The sequence below is a fragment of the Pelmatolapia mariae genome, linkage group LG1 (genome assembly GCF_036321145.2).
Source record: "Pelmatolapia mariae isolate MD_Pm_ZW linkage group LG1, Pm_UMD_F_2, whole genome shotgun sequence".
Classification (NCBI taxonomy): domain Eukaryota; kingdom Metazoa; phylum Chordata; class Actinopteri; order Cichliformes; family Cichlidae; genus Pelmatolapia; species Pelmatolapia mariae.
This window is the reverse complement of record NC_086227.1, coordinates 14154426-14176076: the sequence shown is the minus strand read 5'-3', so window position 1 is coordinate 14176076 and position 21651 is coordinate 14154426. Positions and strand designations below refer to the sequence as shown.

General features: G+C 40.1%; 1 pseudogene; it reads right to left on the bottom strand.

Annotated features, from left to right (window-relative positions):
* Positions 1–5538: 5538 nt before the first annotated feature.
* Positions 5539–19830, bottom strand: LOC134627179 (phosphorylase b kinase regulatory subunit alpha, liver isoform-like; annotated as a pseudogene).
* Positions 19831–21651: the final 1821 nt, after the last annotated feature.

The following is a 21651-nucleotide window of genomic DNA, read 5'->3' as shown; positions in this document are numbered from 1 at the left end:
TATTGGCATTATTGGCTGTTTTTATGTGGTGTGGTATCAATACTACATTTTTCAGTAACACACAGCACTAATTAGAAAGTCTGGATGGTCACTCTAGAGCAGGCCTCAGAGATTTCAAATCTCCACTGATGTATTAAATAATACACATTTGACTGGATTGATAATACCCCAGGGACCAGGTGATAAAAGGAACCGAGATGTCTTGACTGTGGTACTTATGTTACTGCATTAAAGTGGACGGATTATAACCACCTTTTCTGAAAGGTTTTGGCTGTGGATGGGCATGCACAGAATTATATTACTTCTAATTCCTGACCTTGCTCCCTGTCACTTGTAAAAAATGGATGTGAACTTGTTGACGTCACCTTTGAAATGTTTTCCTGCGAGTGTCTTAAGGTCAACCAACGCAGCAGCACTTTAGATTATATTTAGCAAGAAAACAAAAAAGCTGAAGAGAGAGCATGTTGAGTACACCGGAAAGATTTGGGACTTTGCTGAGCACAAGGCCCAAAACATGAAGCTCTGATGGGCGAGTAGTTTGTGTCTCTATGAGGGATTGGAACATTGTTACTGCCTACATGTTTAAATTATTCACTCATGCTCACTGGAATGACACTGGCTCCTGGCTATGTCACACCTCACAGGAGTTCAAAGGACCAAATGTCCCACACCCCAAATTTAGATTAAGACAGATTTAATAGTGTCCACGTGTAATAAATTAGCAGGTTTCATTGTTCACCTTCAAGACTCATATTTGTCAATATTGTTAGAGTAAGAAAAAAACAGTTGTTTTACTTGCTACAATGTCCTTATTTGTTTGATTAACAGACTATTTTTGGCTGGGCTCCTCCAAAGCAACCTTATAAATTTATGATACGAACATTTTAAAACAATTTGTGTTTCAGTGTTGTAAGTGTTTTTTTTCTAATGGTTATGTTGTTGTTAAATGTCACCTTGGCACACTATAATACTATGTAAAAGTTATATGAGCGCTTTTAAGTAATCAGTATGATTTGATGATTTTTTTTATGATTATTTCTTAAATTGTAAAATATAAATATCCAGCAGGAGATCCCTAAATTATTTGTCCAAAACTATAAGATGTTTAGTTAAATGTATTGTTGTCTCCGTCAGAGATGGAGAGTAGGCTAGAAACTGCTTTGGCATCATTTGTATACACACATTTTCTCTTCATTTACTAGTTGGTCTAAATAACTATTGTTGGGTTTATCTAGGCACAAACCCCGCTGGAACACGAGACACTCAATAACTGCACAACAAAACAAGGCAAGACAGAGCTCTTTTGTCTTTGTGGCTCGCGAGGGAAGTCAGCCCAGGCCTTCACCTGTCCTTAGCCAACTTCAACTGATTCCTTCGCTACAGCCCTTTATATTGTCAGCAAGCAATCATTCATGAATATGCAATTACAAATACACGTGACATTCTTAAGCAGTCATATCTGAACAACATCAGTGTCTGTATTCTGTGTGTGTAGGTGCATGTAGGTGTGTGTGTTTCCAGCCATACCATACATAGACATACGACCTTTCAATTAACTTAAACTGTGTGTATGAGGTATGCAGAAAAGCAGAAGTAAGTGTCTTGCTAAACTATAAAAACAGGAACTTGCATGTCATATCTCAAATGAACATTTAAAGGTGTGAAGTCTTTAAACAGAACATGGTGCTTTCCAAATGTATAACATAGTTCGTCTCTGCACTAAGCTGCACTCTAAAGAAAGAAAGCACATTTTGTCAGCACAGACACAGATAAAGGAAAATTTAGAAGGTTGAAAATAAATCCTCTGACTGTCTGGCCTTTTCTTCATAATGATAGCCATTAGAGGACACATAAAGGCAATGATTATATATCTATATATTTTAGCACAAATGACAATATAAGAAATATCAATTCTAACAACTATAATCATAGAAAAAATAAGGAGTGTGTATTTTTATCATCATCATTATAATTATAATAAATAATTATTATTATTATTACTTGCTTAAATTTGAAGCAATTATATGATAAAAGGAGATCGCTTGAACGCACCACGGTAATTTGACAGATTTTACACACAGTATTTGAAAGCAGCACAATTGTGTCGACACAGCAACGTTCAACTGCATTTTAGAAGCAAACAACACACAAAAAAGCTAATGTTGGTGAAGAAGAACAGGGACACAGGCCATAGATCTTTTCAGATACCTGTGACATGGGATTTGTAGTGTGATTATCAGACCAGTGCTTATCAGAGGATCTCTGCTAGCAGTTAGCGACAATTGAAAACCTTTACATCACAGTAGCACTGTTATGCTGCCATCTTTCGGGGAAATTATGTCATTACACCGATATGAGTTTGGGTATAGGTGGATTTTTTTTTGCTCGTGAGTTTTTATAAACAGAAATGTCCACGAGCTGCAGTGAGTTAACATTTTGCACAAATGTTATTCAAATCCCAGTGTTTGTTTGTTTTTTATCACATCTCAGGATTTTAGCCCCATGTCTTAACAACAACGTCCTGGTAACGTTTTTAGTGTTTATTTTAATTTTTATTTGAATCAAAATTAAAATTTTTACAAATGTTTTTAACTTTTTCTTGGTTTTTTTTAATGTTTTACAAAATTTCAGTTATGAAGCACTTTGCAACTTTAAGAAAATAGCTATATGAATATAGCAATTTGTAATACAATATTTATATTTTCAATTAACGCTTTATCTGGCAAGGAATCATAAATAGTTACTTGATTTGCATCTTAACAATGACCTTTTTTAAGGAACGATAAAAGGTAACAGTCTTGTAATATCCTCCAGTAACTCTAGGGTTGTGAAATTTACCATGTGCAAGCATTTCAAGTTCCCAATAAAAGGTTAAAAGCCGCAAAACAGCAGTCTTAGTAGGTCTGAGATGGTCTGACTTATGTCTTATATTCAAATCGGCACAATGAATGTGATCTCATTAAGTGATAGGCCTGCATATGACTAGGACAGTTTTGTAAGTCTCTAATAAAAGATGGGACTGTTTTGGAAAATGGATATGGTTCTAGACATGCACACTTTGAGTCTTAGATCTTTATGATGCCAAAATGCATCAGCAGCTACACTCCCCTGCTGTTCAATTCAATTTTATTTATATAACGCCAAATCACAACAACAGTTGCCTCGAGGCGCTGTTCAAACCTTCTGTTTGCTAAGAGCAGTTGCTCAAAAGGAAGTTGACTTGGAGGGTGATATAAAAGCTTGTTATAGAGAGTGAATGTGCACAGGTTGAACCAAAGTTCAGTACAAAGAATTACTGTCAAACATGAATCATGTAATCATGATCTAGTAGTCCATGAGGATTTTTATAGAGTTGGAAATTAGCACAATAATTCTCCCTTTATCTTTCATGTTGTTTTTTTTTTTTTTTTTAGTTATATAAGTTCTTCTGTTATACAGAACTGACACCATAAACAATGAAGGCTATTCCAAGATGTGTTCCTATTCCCACTAAATTCAAAGTTCTGGCCAGGCCCAAACCAGGACTCAGTGACACTGCTGACCTGGAGTTTTGCTGCTCGATGACCAGTGAACAGGGGTTGTTTTTCTTCCTCTCTAGATGGGCTCTTTCTGATTACACAACAGTGTGCACTGAGGCATGTTACAGCACCTCAGGGAAGCTTCTTAACATGTGTTATGTGTTTATGTCTGCTCCCTGATATCTCATAATCTTTGAAGGCTACCAGTGGACATAAACATATGCAAAGAAAGGGCACATGTGCAGAAAATTGTTAGTGTGGGAAAACTGAAGAGGAAGCGAGCAAACATCTTTGCTATGGCGTGTTTGTTACAAACGACAACAGCAGGCAAGCATGGAGACACATCAATGAGATTTCAGATTCCAGTTTGATTCAGAGCAGCAAGCGACATGATCAGCTTTTATCTTCTGCTCTTCTCTTTTATCTCAGTGCAGGCTGTTTTTTCTAAGACTGTCCATGCACAAGTGTGTGTGTCTGTAGTTTATGGATGTATCTCTGTTTGCATTCTCTTCAAATTGTCTAAATAGTTTTGTCTAAACGTAGATTTAGTGTAGCTTGTGGATGGGGCTGCAGTGGTGTCAGCTGAGATGCTGCAACATGTTTTGGCTCTTTTAAGTGTGGCTGCAATGAAGGCTAACTCATGACCAGGCCTGCTGTACAGGTGTGTGAGTGGCTGTGTGTGTTTGTGCACTTGTGACTGTTTCTATCATTTATGTCAATGAACTGTTTGGATATGCTAACACTCCTGGGAGCTTCCACTGCCTGTGTCCTGCACACCACAGTCTTCAGATTGCAGATGGCCTCTGCCAAGGCTGCAGAACATTTGCTCGATATAATGTACTGAATTGACTAACTATATTACTGTTACTCTGAGCACTGCTTCAATGCTGTTTTTCACCAAAGAATTACCTGTTTAAAACACTGACATTAGTACTGACTTCATGCACGCAGACTTTAGGCTTTAAATAAGAGTCCCACATTAAAGCCTGGAGTTTGACAGCAGTACAGGAGCTGCAGACTGTGCTGTCTCCATTCCTGTTCACCTTGTATCTCAGAGTTTTAGCACAACTCTGGGTCATACCACCTGCAGAAATACTCTGATTATGCAGTGTTGAATGTAATAGTGTTGGGCAGGAGGAGTACAGAGCACTAGTGGATGATTTTGTGGTGTTGTCTTGGGAAAATCATCTGTTTCTGAATGTGAATCGGATCAGAGGACAACTGTGCGACCCGTTCCTGGGAAAGGATGTTGATGTGGGGAAGGAGTACAAGTCCAAGGGGGCTGTTGTGGTGAGCACAGCTGTGGACTAAATAAAGTATTTTTCATCTTATTTCATGATCATGTTATGCAAAAATTCAAACTGTAGACAACTGTGAGTTGGTTCAAAGCGATTGTAATTCACTTCTTGATAAAGTCACAGCACTGTGCAGAAGTGCTATTTTGCATCCAATGAGCCACACTGTCTTGTGATTTTTAAACTGGTCTTGAGAAATAGTTCTCCAGGCTTTCTTAACATTCTTCTTTGGACATTAGCTGCTTTTTCACTTATTTTTTTTTTGCAACTTTTTGTTTTTAACCTGACCATTTTCAGAGGAATGCTTTTTTAAATTTAAGGTATTTAACACTCATCTATGAATCACTAAAGCATAAAAAAAGCACCTAACTGAATTGACAAACTGGTGTTGTGTGTACACATAACAGAGAAATTAGCAAACAACTGATTTTAAATTGTATCTCGAAAAGAAATAGTGACACAAAGACATCATTAAATGCACATGTGGTTACTCTACTGCGCTACTATTGCAGATAAAAATGTCAGCAACAAGAGGCCTACTATAATTTCAGCAGCTGGGAAAACAGACTAGACCCCCACTGTTAGTCTATGCCAAGGAAAACACCTGGCCAACTTCTACCTGTTGGGTAGTCGTTAACTTACTTTTGCTGTAAATTAATTACTACATTGAAGTCCTTTCTGTGAAACAGGAAAATGGATGTGCATGTTAAAAAAGACACATGAAAGCTTTTTTTCTTTCTTTATTTCATGCTAAATGAACAAACCTTTAGTATATGTTGAGGTAAAGTTGACCAGACATATCAGTAGCATAACCCTGGAGATTTGCAGAAATAGACTGATTTTTACTCTTTATACACACACAACACAGATTAAAAAAAAACTGTTCCCAAACAGAGTATTGTTAGTACTAAAACACGATTGGCTGCCATGAAAACAAAATAATAAAGAACATGGAAACTATCACATTTAAAAATAAATACATGTGTTGTTATGAATGTGGTCATGTGTGAGTGAAAAGCTAATCTGAGGGCACAAGTTGTAAATTTTACTCCTTTTTCCCACATATCTGGGGAATTATCTCATTAATTACAGCAGAACAATGAATTACAATGTTACTAAATAAAAAATAAATAATAACAGCAGAAATGGATTTGATTTATGAGGGATAAGTGTGCACATATGATCAAAATCTTTCCTCTGGTAAATGCTGGGCCTGAATACAACTGTAACATACGATAAATTACAAGACAGACAACAGAGTAAGATTGTAAGTGTCATAAACATACGTCTGAGCAGCACGTTCACAAAATAAATAGGTTTACAGTCTAGACTCACAAAGACTAAATAAACTGAAATACAGAGGTCTGCACTGGCAGCTAAGGCTATGATGTTAGATCAGTTATATGAGCGCTACACAGTTTATTAAAGAGTATACTTACAAGCACCGCATGAACAGTATGAGGTGATAACGGGAAGTTAGTTTTATGAAACATGCCTCTTCGGGTGTTTATAGAGTCTGTTGGTAAAACACACCAGTCTGCCTATTCACTGCATCAGGCAGCTGGAACTTGGCAGGAAGTCCTGGACGTAAGTGACTGCTGCTTTGGAGAGATAGGTCATGGTGCCATAGCTACCACTAGGAGCGCTGTCGTAGAAAAAGTTGCAGATTCCGGTTGCTGGGTCCTTCTCAAGGAAATACTCACTGGCGCCGTGGGATTTCTAAAGATGAAGAGGTAACGCAGAGTGAAGCCCAGTGAACAAATACTTGCAACAGACCAAAAACCTTTCTCTGGTAGTACCTGGTCACTGAGGAAAAGGTCATTGGCCAAATGCAACACGCGATCCACGTGGATGATGCCGCCGATGTTGTCCACGTCTACGTCCGCTATCAGGCCCACAACCATCACAGTCTCCACTAGCAGCTGCCGGTACTCTGGCTGTGGAACGTGGTTCAGCACAGATTCAACCTGCACTGCAAATTTAATCTCTCCTGCTGTCATCTACACAGAAAACACAGAATTTAAACACACACATATGCAGGAAGTCCAAATCTGCAGCAGGTCTGCGAGTATCTACCTCTCTTGTGGTAGAAGAGGGCAACACGTATCCGTCGATGGACAGACCGTGGCACTTCTGCAGGATCTTCCACACCTTTTGGTAGAAACCCATAGGTACTCTGTTGATGGCACCATCTAGCCTGCGTCTCCTCAGCCACTGGCCTTGCCTCTCCTCCCAGTGCAGCTGGCCGTCTCCTGGACAAGTGCTCACCGGGGACAGCATTCCACTGGGAGTGGAAGGGCTGCTGCAACGCTGCAAGCCAAAAGGAAGACACTGCTAAAGCACATTTAGTGGAGCACTGTTCTTTTTTTCAACCTTGTCTCCATGTAGGTCAAATCTATTTGTTATGTATACTGTCGCATTTGGCAAGAGCACAGTTTTTAATCACGCCACTTTGATTCTTCAGTAGCACCTTCTCCTATCTGAGCTCATTTCCAGTTCAAGGTGCAAAGAACTGCACCTTCCCACTCTTGGCTTTATGATGAATGATATTTATAATGTGCAGACAGTAGCATATTTAGGGTTAAATGCATGTAAAAAAGGTTGAAATATTGTAGCACTTTTTTTTGTCTCACCAATCCACAAAATGATAGCTTTTCCACCTTTCATGCAGTTATCCATGCATACTGACACTCCATCAAACTTGGCAACAAAGCACTTTAGTATATATGCTGAAGGACAAGGCTGCTATTATTGTATTATTGGTGTTAATGATAAATACTCTAAAGAGCTTACTAACTAGTGTTGTAGCCGTAGTAACAGCCTGATATAGCTTGTGCCTTCACTAATTATCTTCCAAACACAGAAAAGATACTGTATACTGTTGCAACAGCTGCCACATTGCTTCATTTTGATAAACACACCCAGGGTTATTTTTGTCAAGCTATTATAAATGCAGACGTCTCCCAGACCCAGAGATTTATGATCACATCATCCTTAAATAAGTAAAGCCACGAGTAAACTGTAAGATATCTACATAAACTATGAAATCCGAATGAAGTTTGTTTGGTCTACACATACCTCCTATTGCAACCTTAAAACAAATAAGGTGATATGAAGCAGGCGAGGTGAAATGGTTTACCGTAGAGCGAGGAGATGTGACATTGCTACTCAAGGAAAAACCGCCACTGAAGATCTACACATGGATATGGATGACAGATGACAGAGAACAGTTTGAGATGGTTCACACGGCTGTCACACTGCAAATATGATGGCGCTGGAGCCACACAGAGCAAGGGCATGGGTAAAAATTACAACAGAGCTGCGAAAATCAGCACACGAGAAGGACTGCTGTAAGCAAAACGAAAGCTGGACAGGGCTGATCACAACAGAAATCCTTTAACAAACAAACAAACCATGCCAATCCATGACCAAATGCTATAACAAGATGGGTTATGGGGGTGGGGGGAAAACAGCTTAATGAAGGTCTGGACTGGTTCATCAAACTGCAGAAAAGTTATCTGAAGTCCAAGTCTTGTTCTCCTACTGTCATGGGATGGGATGAGAGTCACTCCAGCTATGGATTTAGACTGATTTAGTCATTTAGACCAAGGTCAGAAAAAGTCACATGATAGATAGATAAAAAGGCACTTGAAGCAGATGAAATATATATACACCGTACTTAAATTACAATACTTAGAATTCTATGTCCTATTATTCCCACCTGTTTTATCTCACTCTTTAGCTTGTGTATTCCTGTACGTTCAGTCTTTGTAGCTCCTGTGTGACCTAGTTCATGGATGGATATCGCAGGGCTAGTGGCTGCAGACTGGATTGGGCGCACTGATGAAAAAAAACAAGAGTCACAGGTCAAAGATTCAGGATTGTTTAAGGGGAAGTCAAATAAATTTTTTTCCTGATTAATCATTTTAAGTAACAAGGTTCATGATCTGGTGTAGAATACATAGACTCTGTGTGAGAGCAACAAAATATATGACCATGATTATTACAAAGGTGTTCAGCTGTTCCTGAGGGATGAGGGATGGATGCATAGGGAACAACAAAACTCACTGCTTCTCTCCACCCCAAATTCTTTGCCACTGAGAATGTGATGCAGTAAGTTCTTCATGCCAAATGGACTCAGGCTCATCAAACTCTGACGCCTCCTCCCCTATAAAGACGTTACAAGCTTTTCATATTGCACACTCTGCAGACTTAATTCCTTTGCTCATCCACTCGGTTATGCGTGCATGTGTATGTGTACGTTGTGTTTGGGTGTTTTTTTCCTACCAGAACAGTGCAGGCTGCGAGCTAACTCAGTGGCCATCACTTGCATGATGAGTCCTATCCTGAGTCTGAGCATGTCCCCGAACAGAGCGGGCTGGGAGCGCACATACATGGCTAGATACACCATGATTTCCTACATGACAGACACGCACAGTTCAGAGCTGTAAGATCAGCGTGTGAAAAAATCATCAAACAGTCCAAACGGTGACTGACTTACCTGAGTGAGCACTGCTACACTGATGTCCTGACCACTGGCTTCGTAGATGAGGTTGTTTAACTCATCCGGTGGAAGAGGGCTGAAAAGAATCAGGACAGAGACCTTGGATTATTACTGGAAAATTTCTTCAGCCACATTGTTTTACTGCAATAACGGCTTACACTGTGATCACTCTTTCCCTGGGTTGAGGAGGTAGACCTACAGTCAGCTGCTTGTGATGGGAAATCAGATCTGTGCAGGCCTGCAGAAAAGACAAATACACGTGGAGTGAATTATTAATAAATCGCCATGGACACTGTTGATCCTGTTCAAAACACACCTATTAGGAACTTCCTAATTCTTACTTGCAGCATGAGTGAGTGACTGAAGCTCTTTGTTGCAGGAGGAATAGGGTAGGTCAACAAACAGACAGCAATGATTCAACAACACTGGATCAGAACAGAGTCCAGAAATCTGACCACAGTGACTGATCCACATGGAAGATACCAATGACACGGCTAAAGACTGACTATATAAGTATAAAGGATTTATGGTATATGTTTGTAAGGTCAATTTGTGGCTACATGTGGAATGGCATCATCATGCTCTTGGTGGTAGTGCTGTCTTACTACTTAGTGGTGTCCAAGTCAAGCACGTAATCTCTGCTGCAAGTTGCTGACACACTTAGTTTAAAATAATCTCTAACCAGGTGCTAAGCCACCTTTTTCCTAAGACACTGACCTCAGCGAGGACCTCCACCCTCTTGCGCAGTATTCCAGAGATGTACCTAATGAGCCCCCACTCTTTGCAGGCTCCGGCTTCTACGTACAGCTCCTCCAACAGTGATCGCACACTGACCCCACCCTGCCCAGGACCTGACAACTCCACCGGCCAATCAGCTCCTCTGCTCAAGAGAACAAAAACACAGGATGGGCAATTACAAAAGCAGCATTTTTTAATCAAACGTTTGCTCTACTTTTGTCTTGATGATCATACTTCATCACATAGAGAATGTAGAGGATGTCAGCCTGGTCCTGAAGAGTGGGGCATTCTTTTAGCTGCCTGACCAATGCTGCAAAGTCCGTGTTGCCCTGAGAGTCTCGAGGCAGATGAAGATCAGCAGCAGAGTGTGGCTAGTAAAGGAAAAGTGCCAGGGTTAGACAAATGTACTCACAGCAATACTGAAGTCATGAGAGAAATGAGTTTGCTGGTAGAAGGATATGCTGTGCCTACCTTGTGCTGTTTCGCCTGTGGGACGTGCTGAGGATGAGGAACATCAAGAAGGTTGAGAGATTTGCGATGTTTGCTCTTGACCGGAGTCACAGGCAGATACATGGAAGACTCTGAAAATATGTTTCATTAAAACAGAGCATTAAAAAGAGAGTCTCTGCTTTTTAACACACTGGCAGATTATTACAAAAGAATGCCTTTTAAGGTCTCTGCTTTGCTGTTAAACAGGGAGGATATCTTTGATTATTACTGGATTATTATTAGAAAATTCATTCAATCACAGTTTTTACTGCAGTAACAGCTTGCACTGTGATGACTCGTCCCTTGGGTTCAGGAGGTAGACCAGACCTGTGCAGGTTTGACAGGCTTGACAACGGCTTAGTGTTTTGACAAGATTTGGTGAGTCTTTGATGTCAAAAAATCTAACATCAGTCTTATTATATCATTACAGACTGCTTATAAAAGACGGATGTGCTAGGAGGGTGAAGCCAGTGCTCGAGCGCCATAAACCTGCCTGTCTTTCTAATGGCCAGCAGGGGGTGAAAAACAATTGAACTAATTGTAATGACGTTCACGAGAAAATTACCCAAGTCCTTGCTTAATGTGGGACCTCAGCAAACATTTTCAGTCACACTGACATTGTGCTTGTCTCAGATAAACAAAACAACAAAAATGCTCAAGACAAGGCTTCACAAACCAATTGGTGGCATCATGGTGACCAAATGCATCTTCTAAATACACACTATGGTTAGTGTATCTGCACTAGCATGAAAACTAGCTTGGTCATTACACTGTTGAGAAACTCACTGGGAACGTTCAGGCCCTGGACCTGCGCCATAAAAGACAGGATGTCTCTTGTGGTATGTTCTGGACTGAAGACGTGGTGCTGCCCCCTCTGGATGGGAGGAAGATGGCACTTGGTAGTGGTGCTGTGAAGGAGCTGGGTGAGGTACTGGTCAAATACATCTTCTGAGTCCTCTAGAGTTAAATAGAATTGAACCATGTTTAAACACAGGACAAATTAATCGTGCCACTCAACTGCTGTACAGTTCTGGGACAATAAGTAATTACCCGAGGGACCACAGGTATTATACTCCTTTCCATATCCATCATCATCATCGCCTCCATCCTCAAGTAATATGTCATCGTTCTCTTCATCCAGGAAGCTGAGACGAGTGTGAAAAGAAGTGGTCTGGACACTGGAGACGTCTGACATCTGCACCCTGTAGTGGTCAGCCAAAGTACTCAGACACAAACTTTTCTCTAATCACAAAATTCACATCATCTGCTGTTTTAAGCTATAGAGAGAAACAAACCTCGCTCCAGCAAAATAGCCATCCTGCAGTTTCCTTAGAGTTGACAGGATACATGAATCAATTACTTCTCCATCTTCATCTAGACAGAAAAAAGATGGACATTCATCAGGTAAAAAATTAGGAGCTACTCACAGTTCATGTGTTCAGCAGTGTCATCTCCTGTTTGAACATGCAGTCCAAACATCTAAGTTTATTTTTTATATTCGCTAAAAAAATACAGTACATTATTAATTATATTATGTAGAACAATTACAGACTGATATGCTTTGGTTATTACCCAGCATGCTACGGGTGATTGGGAATGTGAGCGTAGGCCGTCCTGTCATCCTCCAGCAGCAAGAGAGATAGGCCAGCTCGGTCCGTAACATCTCCACAATCATCTGGTTGTCCAGAGCCAGATAGAAATGGTGCTGATCCAGAAACTGAACAAAGGGGGGCCCAAGCAGAAATTCAAATATTTATTGTTCAATTATTAATGTTAATGTGGATAACATAACAAGGTCACAACGTGCCCTAGTTTTACCTGAGGGGTGAATATGTAAGAGCGATTTCGGATCTCGTAGAATTTGGATGTTCCCAAGACACCAATGTGTCTGTATGGCCGCCCACTCAGATTCAGCTTCTTGCTGTTCCCTGTGGCAGAGACACCAGATGGTACTCTTATTTATTTTAATATGAACTCACATGCACAGCTGTACATAAGGAAAAGAGTGCTTGTTTACCCAGTCTAACATAGACGTGGCTCAGGATGCGAGCTGGCATGACCCTGATGGGCAGAACTTCTGCCATCGTCTGTACCTCGATCCCCAGATCTCTTAACAACTCCTGGATCTCCTCCGACTCTGCTAGAACACAAACTAAAAAAAAACAACAAAAAAAAAAAAACACAACATATAAAAAGCAATTTAGATATTTAAAAGATATTAAAAAATATTGGCAGTTCAATATCTAGCTGCTCCAGTCTGGATGCCAAATATCCTGGGGCAAGTTACTAAACCCAAGTTGCTCTCCGATGTATTTATTGGAATGTGAGTGTTAAATGGCCTGTATTTATATAGAGCTTTTCTAGTCCCTAAGGACCCCAAAGCGCTTTACATATCCAGTCATTCACCCATTCACACGCACATTCACACACTGGTGATGGCAAGCTATGTTGTAGCCACAGCCACCCAAGATAAAAAGCATTTAAGCATAAAAAAGTGCTTGTATGAATTGGTGTGCACATTGGTGCATTGGTGTGTACAAAAAAAATATGCTGACTTTAGAACATCAGAAATGACTAATTTCAGAAATGCGACATTGGTTACTGAAGCTGAAAGTCCCTCTATTTTCAAAGCAGTGCTTAGTTAATATCTTACTTAATGTACCAGACTTTAACTCTCAGCCCATATCAGTTGTTTCCTACAAATTAATCACCAACCTTGTACCACAACATCTGGTTTGAAGCTTGTAGAGAATCTCCTGTTGAGTGGATCTATCTCTCCTGGTGCTAAAAAACCCTTAATCCGAAAAGAAAAGGCAAGACGAAGCAGAAGATTTATAACATTCGTTGAATGCTTATACGTATAAAAAGTGAGGTGGTTTTTGTGTATTGAATGTCTGTTAGAATACTGCATTATTCCCAATTTGTCTGCCATACACACATTGATAACAAACAGTTGCCTTGTGGCTAGCTAACATTTAAGGTAGTGTGTAGCTCAGGACCTACCTCAGCCAGAAGGCACCCCAAGATGTAGAGTGACTGTCCCCACATGTGTGGCAGCTGACCCATGGCTACCCTGTCTACTGAGTGAGGATTGCTATACTCCTCCTCAACCTGCAAGAGGTACATATTTTTTGGTATCTTGGTATTTTTGGTATCTTAATAAACAGATATATACACTGAAACAGTCCCTGTCTTTGTCACAACAAAGTTTAATGACAAACTATTTTGTGAAACAAGAATAAAACAAATAGTAAATATATAAATAATAAATAAAACATTTTTTTGGGCACAACCATTTTTTTTCCTTTTGATTTTTAGAGGACAATGCAACTAATTATGGTTAAACTTGATACTGAAAAAATATAAAATAATACACTACAATAGCATTGCACATGTAAAAGCTGCTCCTATGTCATATTACAACAGACATTTTAAAAGTATTCTTCATGAAAGACTCAATTTTGTATCTTCTACTAATTCACAATCTTGAGTCCCCCATCATTTTGTATATTTCACTAGGAAAATGGGAAATAGGTGCAGTGATTTAATTGAAATATATGCCAAAGAAATGTAGTAGACAAAAAAAAAAAGAGTTTGTACATTTCTAATAAGCTTCTTTCGTCCTCCCCAGATAGTAACAAAATGCTTCAAGATATAATTTATTTTTTTTGCCAAGTTGTCTGTTACGTGTTGATACAACAGGTTCATCCCTTGAGTTATTTGCCTTTTTATGCCAGAATGATTCACAGGTCAGTAACAACAAACCATAAAAAGCATTTCTCTGAAAATGGTCAGGTATGAGGACTGGACTGAAAAAGAGGACGCCAATGACCAAAGACATACTTCGAAAGATCTTCAGAAAGCTTAGAGAATTACTGCTCAAGACCACTTGTGTCACAAAGGTAAAATTATTTTTAAAAATGCATCAGCGTCCAAATTTATGGCACTAACTGTATGTTGTGCTCTCCGTGAGTCTAGGATACCTTGTCAGGAGGAACAGAATAAAGTTCAGGCACCAACTTAATGCCATTCTTCCCTCTGATTAAAACACCCTCCAGTGCTTCACGGTACTCTTGCACCTGTGCAAAAGCAAATTTGTTGTTATTGTTAAAAAAGCCATATCCAAAGTGACTCAATGATTGTGTGAGTACAGCAGAAAGTGCATATGAACCAGTGTATTTGGTTGCTTTACCTGAACGTGATCACCAGCAAAAATACCATCCAGGATGAGGTAAGTCCAAAATACAGGCCACTCACACTCGATATTCTCAAATAGCTTCAGCTCAGCAGGATCATAATGCAGCCGAGATGGATCCTAGCGAGAAAGATCAAGAGCTTACATAAGCTTTCCTGCAAAAAAAATAAAAATCTATACTCTTCACTAAAAAAGAGCACCTCCTCCCTGTGTTCACTGCTGTAATGCATTTACATGTCCCATGAGCCTTAATACTAGAATATATCACCTCTTTGGGACAACGATATCCGTCCCTGATAAAGCGACAGCAGCCATAGCGACCCTGAAATAAAGCAAAGAGTAGAATTTAAAGAGTGCAGGTCAAAATACCAAACTACATACTTTTCCTTGGCAGAAATGTCCAGCTTGCTTATGCTTTGACTTCACCTGCAGTTTGCTTATGATCTCTGACTTCGTCACAGCCACCAGGTCAGCATCCTCCACAGCAAACGCAGGGAAAGAAGTGATGGACAGAAGACCAGCATCTATTTCCTTTGAAGTTGAAGCTCTTGGCAGCATGGAGCACAGAATAGACTGAAGGGGAAAAACAGCACACTGAATACAAGAAAGACAAACAGAGGTGATGCTACCATAGCTAAAGGCTAATTAAAAATGATACCTGACAGTGTTCGACTTCATCAGGCAACACATGGATTACTGACTTCGGCCCTCCGTGAGCACCAAACAGATCCAGCTCATCTATAGCCTCAAGCGCTGCCTGCAACGTGCATACGCAGATTAATCCCTATATCCATGAATGGACAGTACAGTGTATCATAAATGCTGATAATTATTAAATAACACATATCCTTTGTACCTTAGCCATTCCTACAGAGCTGGCATTGAGCTCAGGAATGCCCTGGTTAGTCTTGTCACCTCGTTCCCACATTCCATAGTCCTGCAGTGGTAAAAATGGTCATGGCTTTCTTTCTTTATAGCAACTCTCCAGTACTGAAACTCATCATGGCACTGAAAAGCCTATCCCACTGATTTATCATTCAACTATGATAACAGAAACAAAAAAAAACAAACAAACAAACCTCGGACTTTTTACTACTAATTCTTCTTTCATTCATTGTTTCAAAAACCTGTGGTTACACTACCCCGAAGTCAGTCCAAAACCCAGAAGTGTTTCCAAACATCTGGATGTGTTACAGTAGAAGACTCGACATGCACTTACTTTGGGAGCAGCTTTTATTCTGTGTCTTTTCATGTAACTACTCATATGTCACCCTCCAGACACCACATACCCAAACAAGACCTCTAAAAAACATTACCCACCGCTACTTTGTAGGCAGCCTCTATGTAGAAGACCAAGTTTTGGATGAAGGCTACCTCGTCCAGGTTGGAAACGATACGAAGACCTGCGGGATGAGATAACAACTATGTTCAGCGCTCAGTGACTGTTTTAACAAAGGAAAACTCATTCTTTAATAACATGATGTTACAACACCAAGGCAAAGAAAAGGCAAAAATTATATATATACATAAAAAAAAAGCAGTCTGCATCGCTATTGTACCTGAGGCTGTCATCTGTGCCAGCATCAGCAGGTAAATCGAGGTGGCGTCCACCTGGAGATGACCCCACTGATCATCCCTGACCACTGTGGCACAAGTGGGAGTATCATATTTGGCATGCAAGCAATCCTTTGTACTCTGGGTGTGTTTGAACTTCTCCACCTTGGCCACCTGGAGACACATGACCAAAGACTCATTGTTTTTTGTCGATAGCTTTAGCAAAGTTTATAATGAGTTTCTTCATAAGCTAATCAGCAACGTCAATAATTTCACAGTACAAAGTGACGTCATCAAGTCGTTTGTTTTGTTTGCCCAGCAGTCCAATACTCAAACCCAGGGTATATCTTACCTGTCTCATCATGCACTGCAGAAGCCCCTGCATCAGTTTCACCACACTCTGCCAGCAAACAAAAACAGCTCTATAAGTAAACGGCAAAAATCTCACCGTGATGCAATTTTCTATTTCTAGCAAGCTAGAAAGGAAACAGCTACAATCATCTCTTGTGGCTCTATGTATTTATTCTCACATTTCCCACAAGAACTCGTGGAGGGCGGCTCGAGACTTTTGCAATATGCTGTATTTTATCAAACAGGTTAGCAAATTTATCAGCTTGGACTATTAAACACTGACTCAAAGTTACAAGAGCTAAAAATGTACTTAATAATTTCTAACAGAACTATGAATTGGGGGTTTTTTCATACACATTAGATAATTTTTTAGCAATTCTTTTAGTGAATCTCAATCAGGAGCTTTTATCAGTGCTGGCCTGATTTTAAAGTTAGATATTATAACACCTTACTCTATAATTAGGGGCAGAGTGGTACTTGTTGATTGATGGCACTCAGTACATCCACTGTAGGTTTGTATGTATGGGTGAAAGCCTGTGCATGTTCAGTGCATGTTATGCCAGAGTGAAATAATCCTTTCCTCTTTCTTTAATCCTCTTTTTTCCTAAAGCCTACTAAAACATTACGATCGCAGTGCTGACCAAAACAAATGTGATTCTTTTATATTCCCTTTCAAGCTATTTAAGAGTAAAACAATATTTTCTGTTGAGCTAATGTGATACTTTAGCTTAACTAAAGCCCACATTCATTAAAGTTTTCCTATGTTTTGCTATCCTCAAATATTTAACCCGTCATAACTGAAAGAATGCACAGGCCCCTTTTTTACTCGCTCTATTTATGTTGCAAACACACCTGCTCCAGTTCGTAAGCTTTGGCCTTGTCTTCATCGCGGTCTGCATTCTTCCGGTAGGCCATACCCAGCCCCCACACCGCCAGGACACTGTAAACATTATCCCTCACCCAGGCGTCCTTCTTCTGCGCACTGGCAGGAAGAAGTCCTGTCACTGGGTTCTGAAACCAAGACACATGTGACATGTTAACCAATAGTAAAGACAGGGGTGGTATGAAGGATACAGTTGTGGTCAATAGTTTACCTGCACTCATCATGAGCCTGAATGTGATCATAATTGTGATTTAGGTTGGGGTTTTTTTCAGAGTTGAATGATTGTACCACGAACACAAATCTTTAACATTTCTGAGGTCAGGTTTTTTGGGAAGCCCATTACAGAAGCTCCATTCCAAAACCAATTCTGGTGTGTTTGGGATCATTGTCCTGTTGGAAAACCCAACAGTGTCCAAGTTTCAACTTTCTAGCTGTTGATCTGACGTGAAGCTGAAAATTTTGAAGATAGTCATCCTTCATTATTCCATCCACTTTGTGCAACGCACCAGTATCATAAGCAGCATTATAGCTACAGAGCATGATGCTACCACCACCATGCTTGACAGTTTGTAAAGTGTTCTTAGGTTTGAAAGCCTCAGCTTTACTCTCCCAAACATACATTTTGCCATTGTGTCCAAACAGCTCAATCTTTGTCTCATCTGACCATAACATTTTTCTCCAGAGTATTTGACTTATCCATGTGGGCTGGTGCAAATTTCGGTCAAGCTTGAAGGAGCAGGAGCTTTTTTCTATAATCCATGTGTGAAAGATCCACGACAGATACACAGCTGCAGCTTTTTAGCTAGCAGCTGAACACTCCACCAACGACTACAACACACAGACAGGACCCAATACACACTTTAAGCCAACGAGGCGTGATTCTTCTTCACCTATCACAGAATCATAGCTATTATTCTTATATGTGTTATTGTGATCTCCTATGAGCAGAGCTGAAAATGAATGGAAGCATGGTCCCGCTGGTTACAATTCAAACTGAAATTGTTAAAAAGTATCAGAATCCTTTCACTGAAAGTTACTAAAAGTTAATGTGTGCCCAGTAATAATAATACAGCAGTTGCAGTTTATATTTGGAGGAGCCTGAGACATCATTGTGTCACCCCTCCTCTCTCACGAAACATATACCCCGACATGTCAGTACATGCTATGCGTGGAAAGCTGATGCCGTTTCCTATCAGCTGAGTACTCTCTGGGTCACAGTTTAGCATAGACAGCTGTTGATGGTGCCTCATGTGAGCTCAAGAGCCAGTAGATAACAGTACATAGCTTTCCAGTCCTCAGCCTGTTCCAGTGCCTGAACTTTGCCCACACTTTGTTTATTTCTGTGCAGCTCACTTTTGGCTGAACCCTAACCTATATGGGCTACAAAACATGTCCATACCTAGCATGCTTCTGAAGGAGAAATCAAGGATATGTGCATAACTGAAATCCATAACACTGGGTCCTGGTGTTGTCTCGTTTGAAGTTTGCATGACTTAAACGTTCAAATGGACTATAGTGTCCAAAATAATGTATGACAGTATTTCATATACAACCACGTACATTCTGCAACATCTAAACTAGTACACAGGTAGTAACGCATCAATAACTGTAATCACAGTATGCAACATACTTCATTTTGAAATAAGTGCTTCCACATTTAGATCTTGAGTTATTGCTTCATTCAAACGTTTCTCAATAACATTGCGAAAAAAGTGGCCCTCACTCCCTTTTCCTGCCTAAAAACGAAAATCCACCTTTGCGGAAGTGCTCCAGCTTTACTGCGCTGCCTCGTCTCTGCTGTATGTCTGGACTCACCTGATGGCACAGGATGGTCTCCTGGACCAGCCGGGCATAGCCGTCCAGCCGCACTCCTGAGTTACTGCGACTCCTCATCCTCTCTGATCACTGCACACACAACAACAGTTTAAGTCTCAGCGACCGCTTAAAACTCGGTATTTGCTTGTTTGTAAACGAAGCTTCGAACACCACCGGCTCTCGCTTAATAACTTAGGTAGGCTGTCTTACCAGGCAGCGACCCATCCTCCCAGTCCTGTTTCGCCGACTCGATCCCCGCAGAGGCTGCTCTGCTAGCGCTCGCTAGCCGGGTAGCATCCAGCTGTTTTTTGACAATATCAACATGTAACATTAAGCTAGCAGCATAAATTTTCAGGCACACACGACCACACGGCCCGGTCAAAGTGCCTAATAAGACGAGTCAGGGCTCGCAGAGGACAGGACGTGAGGTCTCACAAACACAGAGAGGCTGGAGGGCAGAAACGTCTGTGAGCGACTGTACATCCAATCTGTAAAAAAAACAAAAACATTGTGTTCTTGTTGTTTCCCTGCTCGCCGACAGGGGGCGCCAGATCACTTTCGTTCCTTCTACTCCAAGGCTTTAAGCCTTAAGCGTATTCACTTTATTTAGAAATGGGGAAAACTGACCGAGTATCCTGCTAGTTTATATGGCTTGTTTCATAAACATTAGATTTATTACATGTACTGTTGGGTTTTTGGGGGTTTATATTTTATATACAAAAAGTAAATAGTTTAAAGTATCTAGCTATTAAATGCATTCAGCTAGTTTCCCTTTATTTCCCTCGATTTTAAAGCAGCATTAAATGAAAACACTCGTTGAGTACCACAGAACTGTACTTTTGCACATTACTTAAAATGTAATTCATGCATTGTTCTTTGCCATTAAAGTCATCATCACTGTAAAGAATATACAGTTGGTGTATTGTGTAAATGTTGACAGTATTTAGACTACTTTTTACGTATAATCTGAGAAAAATATACCAGCAGAAAAAAAAACAAATAGACATAAACTTCCCTTGTTGTTTATTATTTATGTATACCAGGTCTATATTACAGTACTGTAGTGCAGATTCAGTATTTTAGTCCAGTACTCAAGTAAATGTATCTCCAGTATATCTTGATTTCAAAATCAGAGAAAGTAAAGAACAGTTAAAAGTAGCATTTAATTTAAGTCAAAAGATGTCATGGTAATTTGAGGCTTTTTATGATTTCTTCAAATCATAAAAAGTTGTTTTTCCAGGAATGACTGCTCAGCGTATGTCTCTAATGGTTGTTTAAAAAAAAAAAGAAGAAAAAACAGGAATTGGGTGCACAAGCTCAGAATTATTTTGGATTTTCTGGGGGGCTAGAGTCTATCCCATCTGCCACAAGGCAAGGTGGGGTACACCCTGGACAGCTCACCCATCTGATACACAGAGACAGAAGACCATTCACACACACACATAACACCTGTAGGCAATTTAGATTAACCTATCAACTTAAGCCACTAATTTGCAAGCCAGAGTACTCAGAACTCACGCAAACACCAGGACAACATACAAACGCCACATAGAAAGGCCGAGACAGATGATGGATTTGAACCCCTTTCGAACATGTTTTACAGAAAACTGTTCCAACTGTCAAGCATGGTGGTGGTAGCATCATACTCTGAAGCTATTTTGGAATAATGAAGAAGGACTACTTCCAACTTTGTCAACTTCACCTCAATTAGAGATAAATTTATCTGAATTTCAGGACTGGGACCACATCTCCATACACCTCCCTTCTGGTTCTCTGCTAAATATGGCCCCCAGACACTACAAGCTGCATTTTGTGTGCCTGACCCTCCCTTCCTTTTTCAATTTATATACTTGTCATTAGTACATGGGGATCTGCCTGGCTCAGGAGCCACCACCAGTTCCCTCTGAGGCAAAACAGTTCCCCAAACTGCAGCCTCAATTCATGCTCAAGCCATCTTCCATTATCTATTAGAAATGCTGTCAAAACTAAAATGAGGATGTGGTCACAGATAGTGAAATCAACAGCTAGACACAACTGGGTATTCCAACAGGACAATTACCCAAACACACATAAAAACTGGTTTTGAAATGAATAATGCAAGCTAACATTAAGCTTCTAGAGCGGTCTTCCCAACAATGTTCCCTCTAATTTTTCATGTGTCTGAGCGAACACACAAACTCCCTGAGCGATCCTTTGGATCACTGTGAGCGACATTAGACGTGTGCACTGTGGTCTCGCCAGCATTGAATCCATCCAAGTTACATGGTTTATTAAAATTAAAATTAAAAAAATAAAATAAAATTACAGCA